The 18,389-nt window shown below is 36.1% G+C and overlaps 1 long non-coding RNA gene across 1 annotated transcript in view; it reads right to left on the reverse strand.

The window, feature by feature from the left end:
* Nucleotides 1-901: 901 nt before the first annotated feature.
* The window catches only part of LOC128578997 (uncharacterized), a 35,770-nt gene continuing 18,282 nt past the window's right edge, over nt 902-18,389 (reverse strand). The window contains exons 2-3 of the long non-coding RNA XR_008378021.1: nt 15,791-16,004; nt 902-1,969 (exon numbers count right to left, since the gene is read on the reverse strand). This is a non-coding gene — a long non-coding RNA (uncharacterized LOC128578997). The remainder of the gene's footprint in view (nt 1,970-15,790; nt 16,005-18,389) is intronic.

Below are 18,389 nucleotides of genomic sequence, written 5' to 3' on the forward strand. Positions count from 1 at the left end.
ATAGGTTTCCACTTGTTACAACAAAGCAAACAAAGGCCAAAATACATGCATATTCCAAGTTCCCTTACAGTTATTGGCAATATCTTTATTCCATTTTCATTATTTATGCCTCATCGTATTTCATTATGGCTTTTGCTAACTTGACTGAGAAATGATCTACAACATATTCTCTGTTACTTAATCAGAGGGACTAGTTTCAGTAAGAACAGTTTTGTTGGCTTATTAACACGATTTTATGCATCTTCTGTAGAAACTTTCTTCACTCTCAGTGAGTAGGGCGCCGGCCCCATATACCAAGTGTAGCAGGTTCAAACTGGGCCCAGGCCAAACTGCAACAATAACAACAAAAAAGAAACTTTCTTCACAAAATAATATCTTCCATTCGCTTTATTAGCAAAATGTACTTCCAGCTCAACTCACACCCAGCTCATAAGTCACACAAAAATTCCAAATTTATGTTTTGATTGTGATTTATATTTCCATTGGGATGACTCATAAGAAACTTAAATTCAGTGGGTGCAAACAAAAATTTCTTTTTTTCCTTCATTCCCTGATCTCTGCAAATGTTTATCATAGTAAATAGCAGAACCACCTACTTTTAATTGATAGGTAACTAGGATCATACAATTGGCTTGTCCTCTCATTTTTACCTCCTAATTTAATTAATATTCAATTCTATTGTATCTAATTCACAGACTGTTTTAAAATTCTCCAGAGAAACCAAATCAATCAGATTAATAAATGCATATACGTATGTACACATGTATATATTTATTTATACAGACATATACATGTATGTTTGTATATGTATATTTATTATGAGAATTGGTTGCCAAGATCATGGGGGCTGAGAAGTCCCACCATCAGCTCTTTGTGAGCTGGAGAACCAGGGAATCAGCTGGCTTTATTCCATCTGAGTTTGAAGGCTCAGGGACTAGTAGAGGGGCCCCACTGGTTTATGTCCCACAGTCTGGAGGTCCAAGAAACAGGAGCTTCAATGTCAAAAGGCATGAGAAGGTATATATTTCATCGTAAGATTGGAGAGAACAGATTGTTTCTTCTGCCTTTTTGCTCTATCCTGGCTCATGGAGTGGATGATACCTTCTCATAATGGAAATGATAGGTCTTCAGTCTACTGACGCAAAGGCTAGGTTTTTTGTTTGTTTATTTGTTTGTTTTTTATGGAAACACCTCCAAAAAAACTCAGAAATATCTCCCAGTCAATTTGACACTTAAAATTAACCATCACATAAACCTCTCTCACATTTATCACTTTATCTCCTTCCATAATGTCACGTATTTAGTCAAATGTATGGTGGTCCCTTACTGAGACACCACCACCTAATTGATGCTAATATTCACCTAAATGGATTGTCTGTTTGAATTGGTGCCTTCCACTCACACTTACCTGGTCATTCTGGACACGGTAGTAAAATGGACACTGAAGTGATTTTTCCTATTATTTCTTTTATTACCATTAGGCTTAGGATTAATTCTGAAAACTTTTCCTGACTTGTAAGTTCCCATGTGATTGGCAATCTACTTCTACTCTTACCCCATTAATTCCTTCATTACTCAGTGCCCCGGAAATAACCGTACATCTATCCTTGTTTTGAGGAATCGACTGGCAACAAGATCTCTTCTCGGCCACCTAAAGGTCAACTGCTTTTCTTTCTGCCAATATTCCCTTTCCTTGTACTTTATGCTAAATTCTCTTTTTCCTTCTAGGTTTAACTGAAACATCTTTGCCTAAGAGAGACCTTCCCTGACCCAGCAGGTTTGTTTAACTTCTATCTCTAAATGCTCTTACGATGTTCTGCACTTCCTTTTTAATACTTGCAATTACGTGTTTAAATCTTGTTCTTTGCCTTGATAATTCCACAAGGAGCATGATCACATCTGTCAAGTCCCGAGCCGTGTCTCAAGCATCTGGCGTAGTCTTTAGCAGACTCCGGGTATACACAATTGTCTGTAAAGTAAATAAAATGGCCAATTATCATCAAATTCAATTTTATCACCATTGTCATTAATAACAAGGAAAAAAAAATTATTACTACTACACAGTATCAAGGAAAACATTTAGTCATAACCAGAAAAGGGAAAATAAAACAGCCGCAGAAGTGTCGGTGGGGTTTTCCCCTTGGAGGTTTTCTACATTATTTTTCAGCCAGAGGTTCTTAAGATTATATTTGCAAAATAAAATATTTTTAAACATTTTAAAGTAGGAAGGACATATGGGGGAAATTAAATAAATAAGTGAGTTCTAAATATTCATTGTATGGTGACTGGAGACTGAGGAAGACGAAGACAAATAAATTTACCGTATTTGAAAGGCTAAGTTAAATGACATAAGAGTAAAGGAAACTTTCATTAAAAAACCAGGACTTTTTGAAAATAAAATAATGTTTTTGGTTAGCTAATATTTCCAATAAGTTTTCAAATGAGGTTTTTAAATTTTTATTCCCTTTATTTTAACCGGACAAAACGTATTTCTTCCAAAATTTACTGTTTCCTTTTTGTAAAAAAATCTCTTTTTAGCAGGAAATGCCACTAGAAATAACATAACAGAAGTAAATCTAATAAGATATGAGATTTGATCTGAATATTTTTATGATTGGTGGAGATCAATGTACCAAACAATCCAAATATTTGGCACGAATAAGGCCCATCACTGAAAATATATTTCTTCTTTTCTTTTTTTTTTTTTTTGTAGAGACAGTGTCTCACTTTATGGCCCTCGGTAGAGTGCCGTGGCCTCACACAGCTCACAGCAACCTCCAACTCCTGGGCTTAAGCGATTCTCACGCCTCAGCCTCCCGAGTAGCTGGGACTACAGGCGCCCGCCACAACGCCCGGCTATAAAAATATATTTCTTTTTCTTTTTAAAGTCAAGTAGACATGGATCTCCTAGGGGTACGTTGCTATACATTTTGTAATCCATACAAAATTTTATCATCTTTGTAGGGAGGCACTCTTCTTAAAACCATGCTCTTTCAAGATTGATGAGACGTTGGTCAAAGGACATAAAATTTTAGTTATATCAGAGGAACAAGTTGAAGAGATCTAGTGTACATAACGGGAGCTACAGTTAAGAACAATATAATGTATAATGGCTAATAGACTAGATTTTAAATGCTGTCAAAAAATAGGTGTATGTGGTAGTATGTGTGTTAGATATATTGATTTAACCATTCCGCAATATGTGTATGTGTGTGTGTGTGTATATATTTCAGTATCATTTTTTTGCCTCAAACATATACACTTTTTACTTGTCAATATAATAAAAACTATGTTCTTTCCCTTGAAAATTGTTAGATAAAGCAAAGAAAAATTTTAAATGATCAAAATTAATTAAATAAACTATTTTTAAAAAAACAAAATAGCATATTTTGTATTTTACAGCTTCAACAACCATTATTCAGTTTTACTTTTGACATGTAATATTTCTTAGAAATTTTATTTTTTACTAAGAAGAATATGTTCCAGCTCCATCCATGTAAACATGAAAGAGGTAAAGTCTCCATCTTTCTTTAAGGCTGCATAGTATTCCATGGTATACATATACCACAATTTATTAATCCATTCGTTGATCGATGGGCACTTGGGCTTTTTCCATGACTTAGCTATTATGAATTGGGCTGCAATAAACATTCTGGTACAAATATCTTTGTTATGTTGTGATTTTTGGTCTTCTGGGTATATGCCCAGCAGAGGAATTACAGGATTGAATGGCAGATCTATTTTAAGATCTCTGAGTGTTCTCCATATATCTTTCCAAAAGGAATGTATTAATTTGCATTCCCACCAGCAGTGCAGAAGTGTTTCCTTTTCTCCGCATCCACGCCAACAACATATTCTTCTTAGTAAAGTATCTCAAGAATGGAAGAAAAAGTACCCAATGTACTCAGCCCTACTATGAAACTAATTTGGGGCTCTCACATGAAAGCTATAACCCAGTTACAACTTAACAATAGGGGGAAGTGGGAAAGGGGGGGTGAGTACAGGGAGGGGGATCGGTGGGATCACACCTGTGGTGCATCTTACAGGGGTATTTGCGAAACTTGGTAAATGTAGAATGTAAAGGTTTTGGCACAGTAACAGATAATGCCGGAAAGGCTATGTTAACCACTGTGATAAAAATGTGTCAAATGGTCTATGAAGTGAGTGTATGATGCCCCATGATCATATCAATGTATACAGTTATGATTTAATAAAAAAAATAAGAAATTTTATTTTTTACAGATTTTTCTCTTATCTTTTGGTATCTTTTATTTTTTCTTGACAGACCTCTGTTACACATGTAATGGAGCAGTAATCTAAGAAAAATTTTAAGAGCAATTTATATGATTACATACTTGGAAGTATATAATACTTAGAAAATAGAAATGATCAGTACTCCATATTTATATGCATCCATTATAGTACAAAATGCTAAGATAATAAACATCACATGAACTCTGTCATAGTTGAGAACTAATTGATGGACATTATGGACACAAAGAGATGTAAACATGATCGGAAATTAAGGAGAGGAGTGGTAAAAACCTAGCTGTTTGGGTACAGTGAACACTATTTTGGTGATGGGCACATGGATAACCCTGACTGGAGCAATATAAATGCTATCCTGGTAACAGAATTAATTCTAAATTTTAAAAGTGGCAACATTTTTTTTAAAGCCACTCCTGAATTTCATTGATCTTGTATGTGATTAAAATTCTTCTTTTTTATTAATTAAAGTGGAACTTGAAAACTCACAGGCTTACCCAAGTTTTTTATGTGTGACATTTTATTGGGTTGCAATCTCATGTTGAGAGCTCCCTCATAATTAGTGTTAATGTTATTTTTTGAAGCAGTTTAGCAGAATTGTTATTTTTTGAAGCAGAGAAATACTTTTTATTAAGGATTAGTGGTCCACTTTTTGAAAGAGATTTTAAACAGTCTTATTTGGGGATTTTTTTTCTCCTGGAGTGATTTTGGAGAAATCACTACAGTAGGTAGTATTGCATGAGAATTATTTACTCCTCAGTTTTAGAACTGCATCATATGAGCCATCATTCTAATAACAATAATATTCTCTATACTTAGTCGCTGTTGAGCTAAACTTGTCCAAACCACTCAAAGTATATTCAGAAATGAACAATTGCTATCCCTGTATCAGTGTCACTTTTTTCTAATTTGACTGGATTGGACTATTTTTTTTCTAATCATAGAAGAACAAATTGATTTTTATTGTTTGATGTAGCTTCATAAAATCTTCAGCTAAGACATTAAGATAATAATACTTTTATAATTCCAGCTGGCTTTCTAAACAATATAGGACAACATTGGTAGGAGAGAGTGTCTCAGAGATTTCTCAGAAAGTAAAAGAAATTTAAAAATGTAAATTGAATATTCATGTAATTGCAATCTAAATATACATTCAATGTTTAATTGTGAAGAATAATTTTTATACTATCCCAAGTTGCCATGGTCATTGTAGTAAAGAATTCCTTTATGAATGTGTCAGTTATTCTTAGCTCACAGCCTAGATGATAGACGCTGTAAGTGCATAAACTAGAAGCTAACTGTGATTTAGGTTTTGGATGTTGGTAGAGCAGAATCTTCTGCGTTGGGGCTAATGATTTAACAGGGGCAATTATTCTTTACAGAAAAATACTCCTACATAATATGTGTTGTTCTTTATATGAACTTATTCGATTATGAACAAGAACTAAATGCTATTCTGCTGTGTATTCCATCTTTTGTCACAGCATGCTATAAAAAAAGGAAAAAATGTGTCAAATGGTTTATGAAGCGAGTGTGTGATGCCCCATGATCATATCAATGTATACAGTTATGATTTAATAAAAAAATAAATAAATAAAAAAAGAAAAAAAAAGGAATAGCAACCACAGATGAAAACCACGTCCCTTATGTTTTTGAGGGAACTAATAGCACCCTTTGGAGTTGCTAATTGGCAAAAATCTGCAAGCATGGGCTTTTGAGGTACAGTTACCATGGAAAATTTGCTTTGAAGTTGGCACCTGTGAATATTTGACTTAATTTGCTTTCCAAGTTTAGGGGATGAATGGAAAACACTGTCATTCTTCCACAGACAAGTCATTCTTGACTATTGCCATCACAGTAGTTATGGACATTTGTATAGAGGATAAGTGAGCTGATTACTAACAAACTTTCCTACTGTTTTGTAGTTATTTTCGATCTATATTCTTCTGCTTTATTTTCATTCTTAAATTTATGGATCAGTAAAAATATACATGTTTACCAAAATGTGAGAATACATTCATCAATGCGATTCTGTATTACTGTATAAGGCCTAACAATAAAATGAATAAAATTTCTTCAATATGGTAATATTAAATATCTAAGTTGAAAACATATTGTTTAATTATTGTGGTCTTGTTAATGAAGAGTTTTTCTCAAAGTATGTCACCATGTTGTAAGATTTATTTGAATACATTGATCTGTCCTTCTCTGATTAGCATAAACCAAACAGTGGCATTTATGGATAAAGATTAAGATTTAAAATAGTATACTTATAAGGAGAAGATAACTTTGATTTATATTTAAGCAATAAAATAAATATTAGATTCTTTAAATCTGTACTTGTAGGGATTATCAATATTATATAGACTATGTGAAGCAGTAGTCAAACCAAATAGACTCATAGGATATACATTAATATGAAGGTAGAAAGAGAGGTGTGTCAAAAAGGGAATTAAGAAAATGGTAAGTTAAGAAAAATTGGAGAGTACAGAGAATAAAGTGCTGTAACACAGTAACTACAGTAACGCACCAGTACAGCGAGGCAGACACTGAGCACAGTGTTATGTGCTGTGTCCTCCTTCCCTTGCTCAGTAACACTGTTATGTTATTTCTCATAACAACAAGCAAAGTGACACCTTGAAATTTCTACAATAGCTATATAGATGATCAGATTAAGTGAATACACAAATCTGAAAATAATTTATTAAACAGAAAACCATATTTGTATAAAGAAAACAAATATACATAGGGACAAAATATTCTGGATTTGATGATGCTTTGTAGTCCTGGATTAAAATACAGATTGCCTAATATTGATCAATATCCTGAGGGATCTCAATCAACCTTATAAATGAAACAACCATTGCTTATGTCCTTTCCATTTTTTCTTCAGTTTCTTTTTTTAATGCATCAAAACTGGGGCACATGAAGAAATACAAGTTGATATTCATTCTTGTACCTAACTTAAAAGAGTGAAGACAAAAAGATATCCTCATATTTGTGTTAATTTTTCTTATATTTATGTTTATGACTCAAGTAGTATTACTTTTTCAAAATAACATATTTATTAATGCTCCCATGTATTATGTTATAGAGAAAGTGTTTTAAATAATTAAAAGAGAATCATAATTATTTTTACCTGGGACTTTCTGATAAGTAAGATACTATATAACAAATACATGGTAAAATTAAATTAAGAATATTGCTTAAAAAGATTAGATAAGTACTTTTCTAATAAAACCTCCAAAACAATAACAAAATAATAATATAAGCAAGTATAAAGCTTACTCTAAGGATTTTGAGATGGTAACAACTGCCTTTAGTGAAAGTAATGATTAGAAGTTGTAAAGCAGGAACTTTTGTAAGTGGAAATTATAAACCATTTATCTCATATCTTCCATCGTGTCTTCCTAGTGGGTTTTCAGTAAACATATTTAAAAATTACATCTTCTTAAACAACAGTAGTTCTCATATAATTTAAGAATTGGTTAAAGAAATAAACTCCCAAAATGTCTTTAGAGTATTTCCAAGTTATATATTTAAAAGGGTGCTACTGAGAAGTCCTCCTTCACTGACTTTTGTGAAATAAGTGTAATTGAATCTTGGTGTCACTGTTTCTTCAAAGTAATAGACTAGGCATTTGTTTATTCTGCATCCTGTTTCAGGTTAGTTTTCTAATCTATAATCTGAAAGAATAATTATATTTACAAAATGAGATTCTTGGGAGGATTAAATGAGTTGATAGATCTAAAGCTTGGCACAGAACGGCAGTTAAGAAATGTTTCTCTGTCTCTCTCTCTCTCTCTCTCTCTCTCTCTCTTTCTCTGTGTGTGTATATGTGTAGTTCATAATGCATATAACGCATTATAGTATATAATGCATATTAGAGTCCACAAACTTTTTTAATTTTCAGTTCTTACTAAGAAGAAAGGTTTTTATTGCTGTAACTCTTCACAATTATCTCAAACCCTTTCACTTTCATTATTTAAAGTACAAAATCCAGAGATACACACGAAAGATATTTTTCTTATTTTTAAAGATTAGTTGATTGGCAGTTAAAGCAGCTAGGCAAGATACTCAGTTATACACATCATAAGAAACACAAAAGCTTAAAAATACAGATTCTATGTTCTATTCCATGAGTTCAATAATGAAGATTAAGGGCATATTGTGCATATCTGGGAATTGATAGAAATGACTGTGTAAACTTGAGTAAATAGTAAGTGCTATTTAATGTTCTCTATGTCTAAAAATTTTAACATAATTCATATTAAATTTCTAAATGAAAGTTCAACCTATTAAAAGTAGATGTTTTAAATTTAGAAATACCTACAAAAGTTTTAGAAATTAAACTTTTATATCTGTTTATTCATAAATCTATCAAGTGTTCATGAACTGTTTAAGTAAAGTGTATTTACTTCTTATTTTGATAAAATAAAACTGTCCAGCAGATTAATTAATTAATTAATGGTATCTTGATGTGCTAAATATTTTGAAATCTGCCTTTCAAAACCTAAATCATGTAGCACTAATTGTTTATATATTTGTTTCTGCAAGATTATATCTCATAAAATTTGTATCAAAATGATTTTGAATCATGTCTTCTTTAGGATTTTATAATTGTAATTCCTCAAGCCAAAGCATACATTTTAAATTATTATCATTTCTGTCTTTATAATTTTTAGGTTTGTCCATATACTACTTTTCTTCCAAGCTCCAAATATAATATAGTTAGCTAAAAACTGAGAGTCAAAGTACATAAACTAGCTTTAATGTATAACTTGAATTTCCCCAGACTTTAGTAGTCTTTGACTTTTTGAATATAGGTGGGATCAGATTGATATTCACTTCTCCATTTTTACTCAGGTAACCAATATGTCTTGGAGATGGTTTCATGTCATATATAAATATGTACATATATTTTGTTGCATGTTAGTAGTTATAAAGTATTCCATTATATTAATACATAATTAAAATTTTAGTACTTTATTATATGTGTCCATGCTTTAGATTTGAGTGTTTGAGTAACATACCCAAAGGTAAGATGCAATCATTAATGAGTTCAATCCTGCTGCATCCTGTAGTTGATGAACAAATGTTCTCCAGGCAAGTTCCACTGCCATTCTGCCTACCTCTGCCTATCTATCCATTCCGCACTGAGAACTGGACCCTGGGCTCTCACGGAGACTTAGTGATCAACTTGGAAAGAATATTGTTATTGCCTTCATGTAAGTCTCAGCTAAAAAGAGCCCAAAGCAGTGATGTTTTCAGTAAACTTATAGTTTCTTAATCATGAGAAGTCTAGACAGAATTTTTCCTTTTAAAGAATATGTTGCTGGCCTAATGTGGCCCACACAAACCCCTCCCTCTCTTCCTCCTCCTCTTCTCCTAAGACATAGAACATAAAGACCTACCTAGCCTCACCTCAAAGTTCGCACTAAAGGACCCTAACCCACCAAAGCCATCAGAGCAAGCTGTGGAATTTTCCCACCCCTTGTGCCCCATATAAAAGAGGTCTCTGACTGCCCCCAGGGACAGATGCCATCTTTGCCCTGCCCAGGCAGCCAGTGGAAGTCCTTTTCAATAAACCTCACCCAAACATCTCCACTGCAGGTGTCGTCTCTGGGCTCCGCCAGTCCACCTTTCAGAAATCCCTGTGTGAGAAATTATTTTAGTGGATTTCAATGTCTTTATCCCCAGCAATGCTACTGAGATATCAGTTCTTTACTTCAATCTTTTACAGCGTTGAGAACATTAGATGAGACTGTATTTTTGTGCCATAGTTTCCTAAAAATAAACCTTTCACTCAACGAAGGAGTATATCCAGCTCATTCTACTCAGAAGCCTTATTCTTTCTCATACAAAATATTAAGGGGTTATTTGTGAATTATAGCAATGGTCTTTAATTTTTTATCACTTTGAATAAATGTTTTATTTTTTGCATAATCAGACAGCCTGTTGGTTTCTTGCCAGTTGACTTTCCTAGCCTGAGTCACAGAGTGTATGTCTACAAATGTCTGGAGCATCAGAGACGCAAGGTGATTTCCCTTTCATGAGAGTCTACATTGTAAACATTTCACTAGTGACCAGGCCCAAGCCACAATTAACTATGTGTGTTAATTTTGATTCCCCATAGATGGTCTCAGCCATGGTTAACTTTCTGTGTAAAGTTGGCTGAACCACAGAGTCCTCAGATATTTGGCAACACTTTATTAGGGGTGTTTAGGTGAGGTTGCTTTTGTAAAGGACTAATATCTAAATCAGTGGACTTTGAATAAAGAAGAGTGTCCTCCATCATGTGGGCGGGCTTCATCCAGTCAGTTGAAAGTCGGAGTAGAAGAAAGAGAATGAGCATCCCAGAGTAAAGGAGAAGCCTCCACAGACTGCATCTGGGCTGCCTCTGCAGCATAGGCTCTCACGGGTTCTGCACCTGACTGCTCTTCAATCGGGATTGGAACTTGGGCTACAGGGTGAACAAATTCTTTACAAGTAAATCTTTATCTCCATATATACACATCCTATTGGTTATGTTTCTGTAGGGGAAACTGAGCCCTGACTTTTAGCATGAGACTCGCTTCCTGCTTGAGAGACCTGGAGAAGCATGAGAATGGCATGTGAGTTGTGTGCATGCAGATCAGAACACTGGCCTCCAAGGGAGAATGTACATGCGAGGTGTGGCAATAGCAGGCCTATCGGTTATGGTAAAGACGCTCTAGATTCCAAGTTCTCTTGAGGATAGAGGCATGGTCTTGCTTAAGGTCTGAGATTTTGCAAAAACAAATTGGAGACATTCTTTTCTACATTTTCCATGTTCCCCCTTTTTAATGCTGATGTCTGATAAGTACCTTATAACTATTTTTTCCTACTTATGGTAATAAATACAACCCAAGTTTAACTAGCTTGGGAAGGCTCCCCCCAGAGTTCCTCAGTCTCTGGACATAGACTTTGTGGCAAGCCTCTGCATTTCTGGCACCAAGACCTCCTTATCTGGTGATCCCAAACCCCTTCATGTGTCTTCGGAAAACTCTTATAATGCAGGCTTTATTAATAAATACACTAGCTTTCCACCTTGTAATATCATGGCTACATAAAATGGAACATTGTTTTGGATATCTATTATTTATTTGTAAAAGAACTATATGAATTTAAAACACATTCACCTTGTCGATGTGGGTGAATTTATGACAGGTGATGGACCAAGTTAGATGGCTGAACCACAACTCTAAACTACTGATAGCAATGGATCAAGTTAAATTTATTGTTTAAAAGACTGAAAACCACAAAACCACATCAAGCAGTATTGATTTTCCTTAAGTGGTGAAGAAGCTTTTAAGGATATCTTACAAAGTGTGTTGTACTATGTACAGGACAGCATTCCATCAATTTTGCTGAATTCAGAAAGTTGGACACAGTTTGGGAGAATTAAACAAATGGAGAAACCTTTAGATTAATAAAAGTAAACTCAAGTTACCAAAGAATTGGTTGGTGGAAACTTGGAAAGGCATCCATGACCACTCAGCCCTTCTTCAGGGGAACGGTTGAACCTAGACAAGCTGCGTGATGCTGTCATTAAAGATAACAGAAAAAGGCTAAGATAGCACGTGGATTGTCACGCTTCACTACTCTGTAAACACAAGCGACTTGGCCAGCTCATGAGTCATGTTCACGCGCTCCTCAACTGCATCAGACGTATGCATGGCAAAAAGCATCACACATAAGATGCTGCTTTTACAAATACCGTCACCAGGCTAAATGATCTGTGTCAGCTTGTTGTTATACACGCTCCCGCGGGAGTAAATGCTTCCAAGGCCAATCATCGTGCCTAACATCAACCAGGCCATCTAAATGTAAATGCAAGATGTTTAAATTGTTATCCGATGATAACTTGAATTAAAAAAAAATCATTTCAAAAATATAAAATCAAAGTAAAGAATCTTACTGTTGCTGGTGAGTCCTTTGGCTCACATTACTTTCATATCTGTGCTAGGTGCTTTGTAACATGACAGGTAAGAATTTGAATTATTGTTCATTAATCCTTAAAGGGATGTGGAGAGAGAGTCGGGAAGGAGAATAAAGCACGTTTTTAGCTTCTCACATTATTCATCTGCTACACATCAATATTCCCTATAACATCTTGCCAGTACTTACAATCTGCAAGATTTTGTAGTCTTTGTTAATTTATTTTCCTAGGGGTACCATAACAAATTATTGCAGACTGGTGTCTTAAAACAACAGAAATTTATTGTTTCACAGTTTTGGAGGCTAGACGTCTACAATAGAGGCGTCAATAGCACCATGCTCCCTTTGAAATCTCCAATGTTTTCCCTTTCTAGCTTCTGGGTTTTGCAAGGTACGGTAGGCATCGCCTGACTGTTAACTGCAGCGTTTCAGTCTCTGCCCTTGTTGTGACATGGTGCCCAGAACCTGCATGCTTACCTTGATCTCACCTCTTGTAAGCACATCACTTTAGTCTAACCCACTCTGAAGGAGTTATCTATGTGTAATGACTCTATTTCCAAATAAGTTCACATCATGAAGTACCAAAAATTGGAACTTCAATATTTCTTTTAAGGGAATAGAATTCAACTCATAAGCAACACTACATATAAAGCTATTTATTTTAATAAAAATGGAATGTGACAATTTATTTGAAGAAATGTAATGGAAATTGCCTATGGTAGGAACAGTTTCGTCTCTACCTACTTACTATGACCCCAGATACATAGACTTTAAAGTACTTTTAAAAATTAAATTGACTCATGAATTTTATTCAAATGAACAATTATTAAGTTTAAGGGATATTTAACAATAGCCAATTTGTTCTATAATCACAAATAGCCATTTTTCACTTATCAGACAAAAACTGTAAAGATTGGTTGACTTCTGTGACACTATTAAAGAAATTGAGAATCTGCTACATTTCAGATATTGTGCTTGATAAGAACAATGAGATAGGCAAGATAAATGGATAAATAGAAAAAATATAATAAATCAAATGTCCTCACAGCTGTATCAATACATAGGATCATGATTAATAGGTAATAATAACTGACAGCCTCTTCTTCAATGTTGCAATTATATCTTCCCATATAGCAACACCCATCAAAATTTACCTCAAAGAATCATTTCCAAGTAAATAGTTAAAAATATGGTGGGTATGGGGAGTGAGTTTATAAGAAGAAATATGCTTGTTGCTGAGTAATCATAGTGAAAAAAGTAAAATAATCTACAACAGGAGTATAATTAAATAAATATAACACACTTACATGATCTTTTTTTGCACATCAAAATGTATACCAGCATATGTAAAATTTGATAAATGACTAAAAAACTATAATTTTAGATTTTGCTGGCAAGCTTACAAATACGGGTTTCTTTTTAATCTTTCAAAATTCTGTAATAATGGATCATCCCTTATAATCATAGAAAAATTGACTTCATTAGAATTTAACATGCATATAAAATTTTATAACTACAAAATTTCAGAAGTATAATTTCTAATAAAAATTTACTGTACAAAATTTAAAACTTCTTAACACAAAAAATAAGTGAGTGAAGTAATGGTGATTTTTTTTGGGGGGGGTCAAAGGGGTTTTCTTTCTTTTTTTCTTTCTTTTTTTTAATTAAACCATAGCTGTGTACATTAATGCAATCATGGGGCACCATATACTGGTTTTATATACTATTTGACATATTTTCATCACACTGGTTAACATAGCCTTCCTGGCATTAGTTATTGTGTTCAGACATTTATATTCTACATTTAAGTAAGTTTCACATGTACCCTTGTAAGATGCACCGCAGGTGTAATCCCACCAATCACTCTCCCTCCGCCCATCCTACTCCCTGCCCTCCCCTCCCTTCTCCTTGGTTAATCAGTCTGATTTAAGCCTTCTACATTGCATATCAAATCATCACACATTGTTCCCCATAAATGTATACAGTTATGATTTTAATTAAAAATTAAAAAAAATTATTGTACAAAACATTTCTATAATGAAAAGAATGTACTAAGCAGGCTAGATAAACTAAAGCAATAAAACTATATTCACAATTTTTTTTTTTTTTGTAGAGACAGAGTCTCACTGTACCGCCCTCGGGTAGAGTGCCGTGGCGTCACACGGCTCACAGCAACCTCTCACTCTTGGGCTTACGTGAATCTCTTGCCTCAGCCTCCCGAGCAGCTGGGACTACAGGCGCCCGCCACAACGCCCGGCTATTTTTTTGTTGCAGTTTGGCCGGGGCTGGGTTTGAACCCGCCACCCTCGGCATATGGGGCCGGCGCCCCACTCACTGAGCCACAGGCGCCGCCCTATTCACAATGTTTTAAACATGCTCTGGAGCTCTAGTTATTTCAAAATAATCTAGTAGTATATGATGAACGCACTGGATCCTGAATGAAGATTATCTTTCACCAGCAATTAGAGTAAAATAAATGGCATTATCAATGCAAAATAATCCAATAATGAAAAGACACCCATTTTGAAGGTAAATATCTTTAAGCTATTTCTCCCTTATCCTTTTGTTAATTAAAAAAAAAAAAAACAAAACCTCGGGCACTTGATGAAGGTTGAGGGGTTTTCACTCAGGTCCAGTCTCGCCCCTGATTAATGTTACTGACAAAACAGAACAGAACAAGTCTGCGGTTCCCTTGCAGAAGAGAAGCTGAATTGAGCTCCAAATCAGCTTGTCTTTGCTCTTGTACTGTCTATAGGCTGACGATCCCCTGAGGGCCAGGTGCGTCTTAGGTTTAGTAAAGCGGACCTCTGGGTCAGCCCCGCCCTGGGAGTTTCCCTGGTTTGCAAGTTGGAGTTGCCTCAGGCAAACTCAGAGTCTCTGGTTGCCCAGGGAGACAGGTGGTGTGGCTTCAGAATATTCGGTAGTGAGCCGTATTGCTAGCAAAAGAGGGCTGCTGATTTATGGCTCAGGCAACGGCTGCTCTGGTATAGCTCCCCTCCAACGGTCCTCTCTCTGCTCCTGTACCCCAGAGTCTGCACAGACAGGCTGCAGCCCAGCACTGTCTACACCCCTCAAGCAATCACCCAAGAGTCTGGACCCCTGGGGGACAGGCCTCCAGACCTTGGAGCGAGAGCAGAGGGGAGTGCAGGGGAGCGCTGGGAGCCTGGAGTTGTGGGCAGAGAACACACAGAGCTTTATACAGTTTTATGCTTGGCCGTACTGTCACCAAAAGACGGCTGTTGCACTGTGCTTCAGGGAACTGCCACTCCAGTGCAGTCCCCTCTCCGCCTACCGACTGGGACTGGCCTCCAGACCCCAGTGTGAGCGAAGGGGAGCGCTGGGAGCTCAGAATTCCAGGTAGAGACTATATACAGTTTATACAGTTTTACGCCTGGCAGGAGGATGCCATGGCACCCTAGTAGGGGAGATAGGTCCAGTTTTTAGAGGGTCTCTCCCATAGAGTGTAGTGGGAGGACTTTTGAACTCTGCCCGGTTGTTTATGGGGCATTCTGAGCCGTTCTCATGGGGGAGGGGACTCCCGTCCACTTGGTGATGGATTTTGTACCTTTTGTTTGTATCCTTGTGGTCGCAGCTCACCTCAGCGGGGTTGACGTGCGTTCTACAACCTTCTCTCTTAGTGCAGCTCAAATCCACCAGGTTACTTGCTGAATTTTTGTCCTTTAAGTCTCCTTCTGGACAGGAGCCTCTGTGGAAAGCTGGCTTCAATCAGCCATGTTGTCTCCTCCCCGGAATGTCGGTTTTATCCCAGAATCTCAAGGCTGGTTCAGCATACGTAAATATATAAATGTAATCCAGCACATAGACAAATTAAAAAACAAAGACCATATGATTCTCTCAATCAATGCAGAAAACGCTTTTGATAATATCCAGCATCCCTTCATGATCAGAACACTTAAAAAATTGGTATAGAAGGTAAATTTCTTAAACCGATAGAGGCCATCTACAGCAAACCCACAGCCAATATCATATTGAACGGAGTTAAATTGGAATCATTTCCACTCAGATCAGGAACCAGACAAGGCTGCCCATTGTCTCCATTGCTTTTTAACATTGTAATGGAAGTTTTAGCCACCGCAATTAGGGAAGAAAAGGCGATCAAGGGTATCCATAAAGGGTCAGAAGAGATCAAACTTTCGCTCTTTGCGGATGATATGATAGTATACCTGGAAAACACTAGGGACTCTACTTCAAAACTTTTAGAAGTGATCAAGGAATACAGCAGCGTCTCAGGTTACAAAATCAACACTCATAAATCGGTAGCCTTTATATATACCAACAACAGTCAAGTTGAAAAAACAGTTAAGGACTCTATCCCATTCACAGTAGTGCCAAAGAAGATGAAATATTTGGGAATTTATCTAACAAAGGACGTGACAGATCTCTATAAAGAGAACTATGAAACTCTAAGGAAAGAAATAGCTGAAAATATTAACAAATGGAAAAACATACCATGCTCATGGCTGGGAAGAATCAATATTGTTAAAATGTCTATACTACCTAAAGCAATATATAATTTCTTTTTCTTTTTTTTTTTGTAGAGACAGGGTCTCACTTTATGGCCCTCAGTATAGTGCCATGGCCTCACACAGCTCACAGCAACCTCCAACTCCTGGGCTTAAGTGATTATCTTGCCTCAGCCTCCCGAGTATCTGGGACGACAGGCGCCTGCCACAATGCCCGGCTAAGCAATATATAATTTCAATGCAATCCCTATTAAAGCTCCACTGTCATACTTTAAAGATCTTGAAAAAACAATAATTCATTTTATATGGAATCAGAAAAAACCTTGAATAGCCAAGACATTACTCAGAAATAAAAACAAAGCAGGAGGAATTACACTACCAGACCTCAGACTATAGTACAAATCAATAGTGATCAAAACAGCATGGTATTGGCACAAAAACAGAGAAGTAGATGTTTGGAACAGAATAGAGAACCAAGAGATGAATCCAGCTACTTACCGTTATTTAATCTTTGACAAGCCAATTAAAAACATTCAGTGGGGAAAAGATTCCCTATTTAACAAATGGTGCTGGGTGAACTGGCTGGCAACCTGTAGAAGACTGAAACTGGACCCACAGCTCTCATCATTAACCAAGATAGACTCTCACTGGATTAAAGATTTAAACCTAAGACATGAAACTATAAAAATACTAGAAGAGAGTGTAGGGAAAATCCTTGAAGAAATTGGGTTGGGTGAGTTTTTTATGAGAAGGACCCCCCGGGCAATTGAAGCTGCTTCAAAAATACACTATTGGGACTTGATCAAACTAAAAAGCTTCTGCACAGCCAAGAACACAGTAAGTAAAGCAAGCAAACAGCCCTCAGAATGGGAGAAGATATTTGCAGGTTATGTCTCCGACAAAGGTTTCATAACCAGAATCCACAGAGAACTCAAACGCATTAGCAAGAAAAGAACAAGGGATCCCATCGCAGGCTGGGCAAGGGACTTGAAGAGAAACTTCTCTGAAGAAGACAGGCGCATGGCCTTCAGACATATGAAAAAATGCTCATCATCTTTAATCATCAGAGAAATGCAAATCAAAACTACTTTGAGATATCATCTAACTCCGGTGAGACTAGCCTATATCACAAAATCTCAAGACCAGAGATGTTGGCGTGGATGTGGAGAAAAGGGAACACTTTTGCACTGCTGGTGGGAATGCAAATTAATACATTCCTTTTGGAAAGAGATATGGAGAACATTTAGAGATCTAAAAATAGATCTGCCATTCAATCCTGTAATCCCCCTATTGGGCATGTACCCAGAAGACCAAAAATCACACCATAACAAAGATATTTGTATCAGAATATTTATTGCAGCCCTATTCATAATTGCTAAGTCATGGAAAAAGCCCAAGTGCCCATCGATCCACGAATGGATTAATAAATTGTGGTATATGTACAGCATGGAATATTATGCAGCCTTAAAGAAAGATGGAGACTTTACCTCTTTCATGTTTATATGGATGGAGCTGGAACATATTCTTCTTAGTAAAGTGTCTCAAGAATGGAAGAAAAAGTACACAATGTACTCGCCCTTATTTTGAAACTAATGTAGGACCTTCACATGAAAGCTACAACCCAGTTACAACCTAAGAATAGGGAGAAAGGGGAAAGGGAGGGGAGGGAGGGGGGAGGGA

The sequence above is a fragment of the Nycticebus coucang genome, chromosome Y, assembly GCF_027406575.1.
Source record: "Nycticebus coucang isolate mNycCou1 chromosome Y, mNycCou1.pri, whole genome shotgun sequence".
In the NCBI taxonomy this organism is placed as follows: Eukaryota; Metazoa; Chordata; class Mammalia; order Primates; family Lorisidae; genus Nycticebus; species Nycticebus coucang.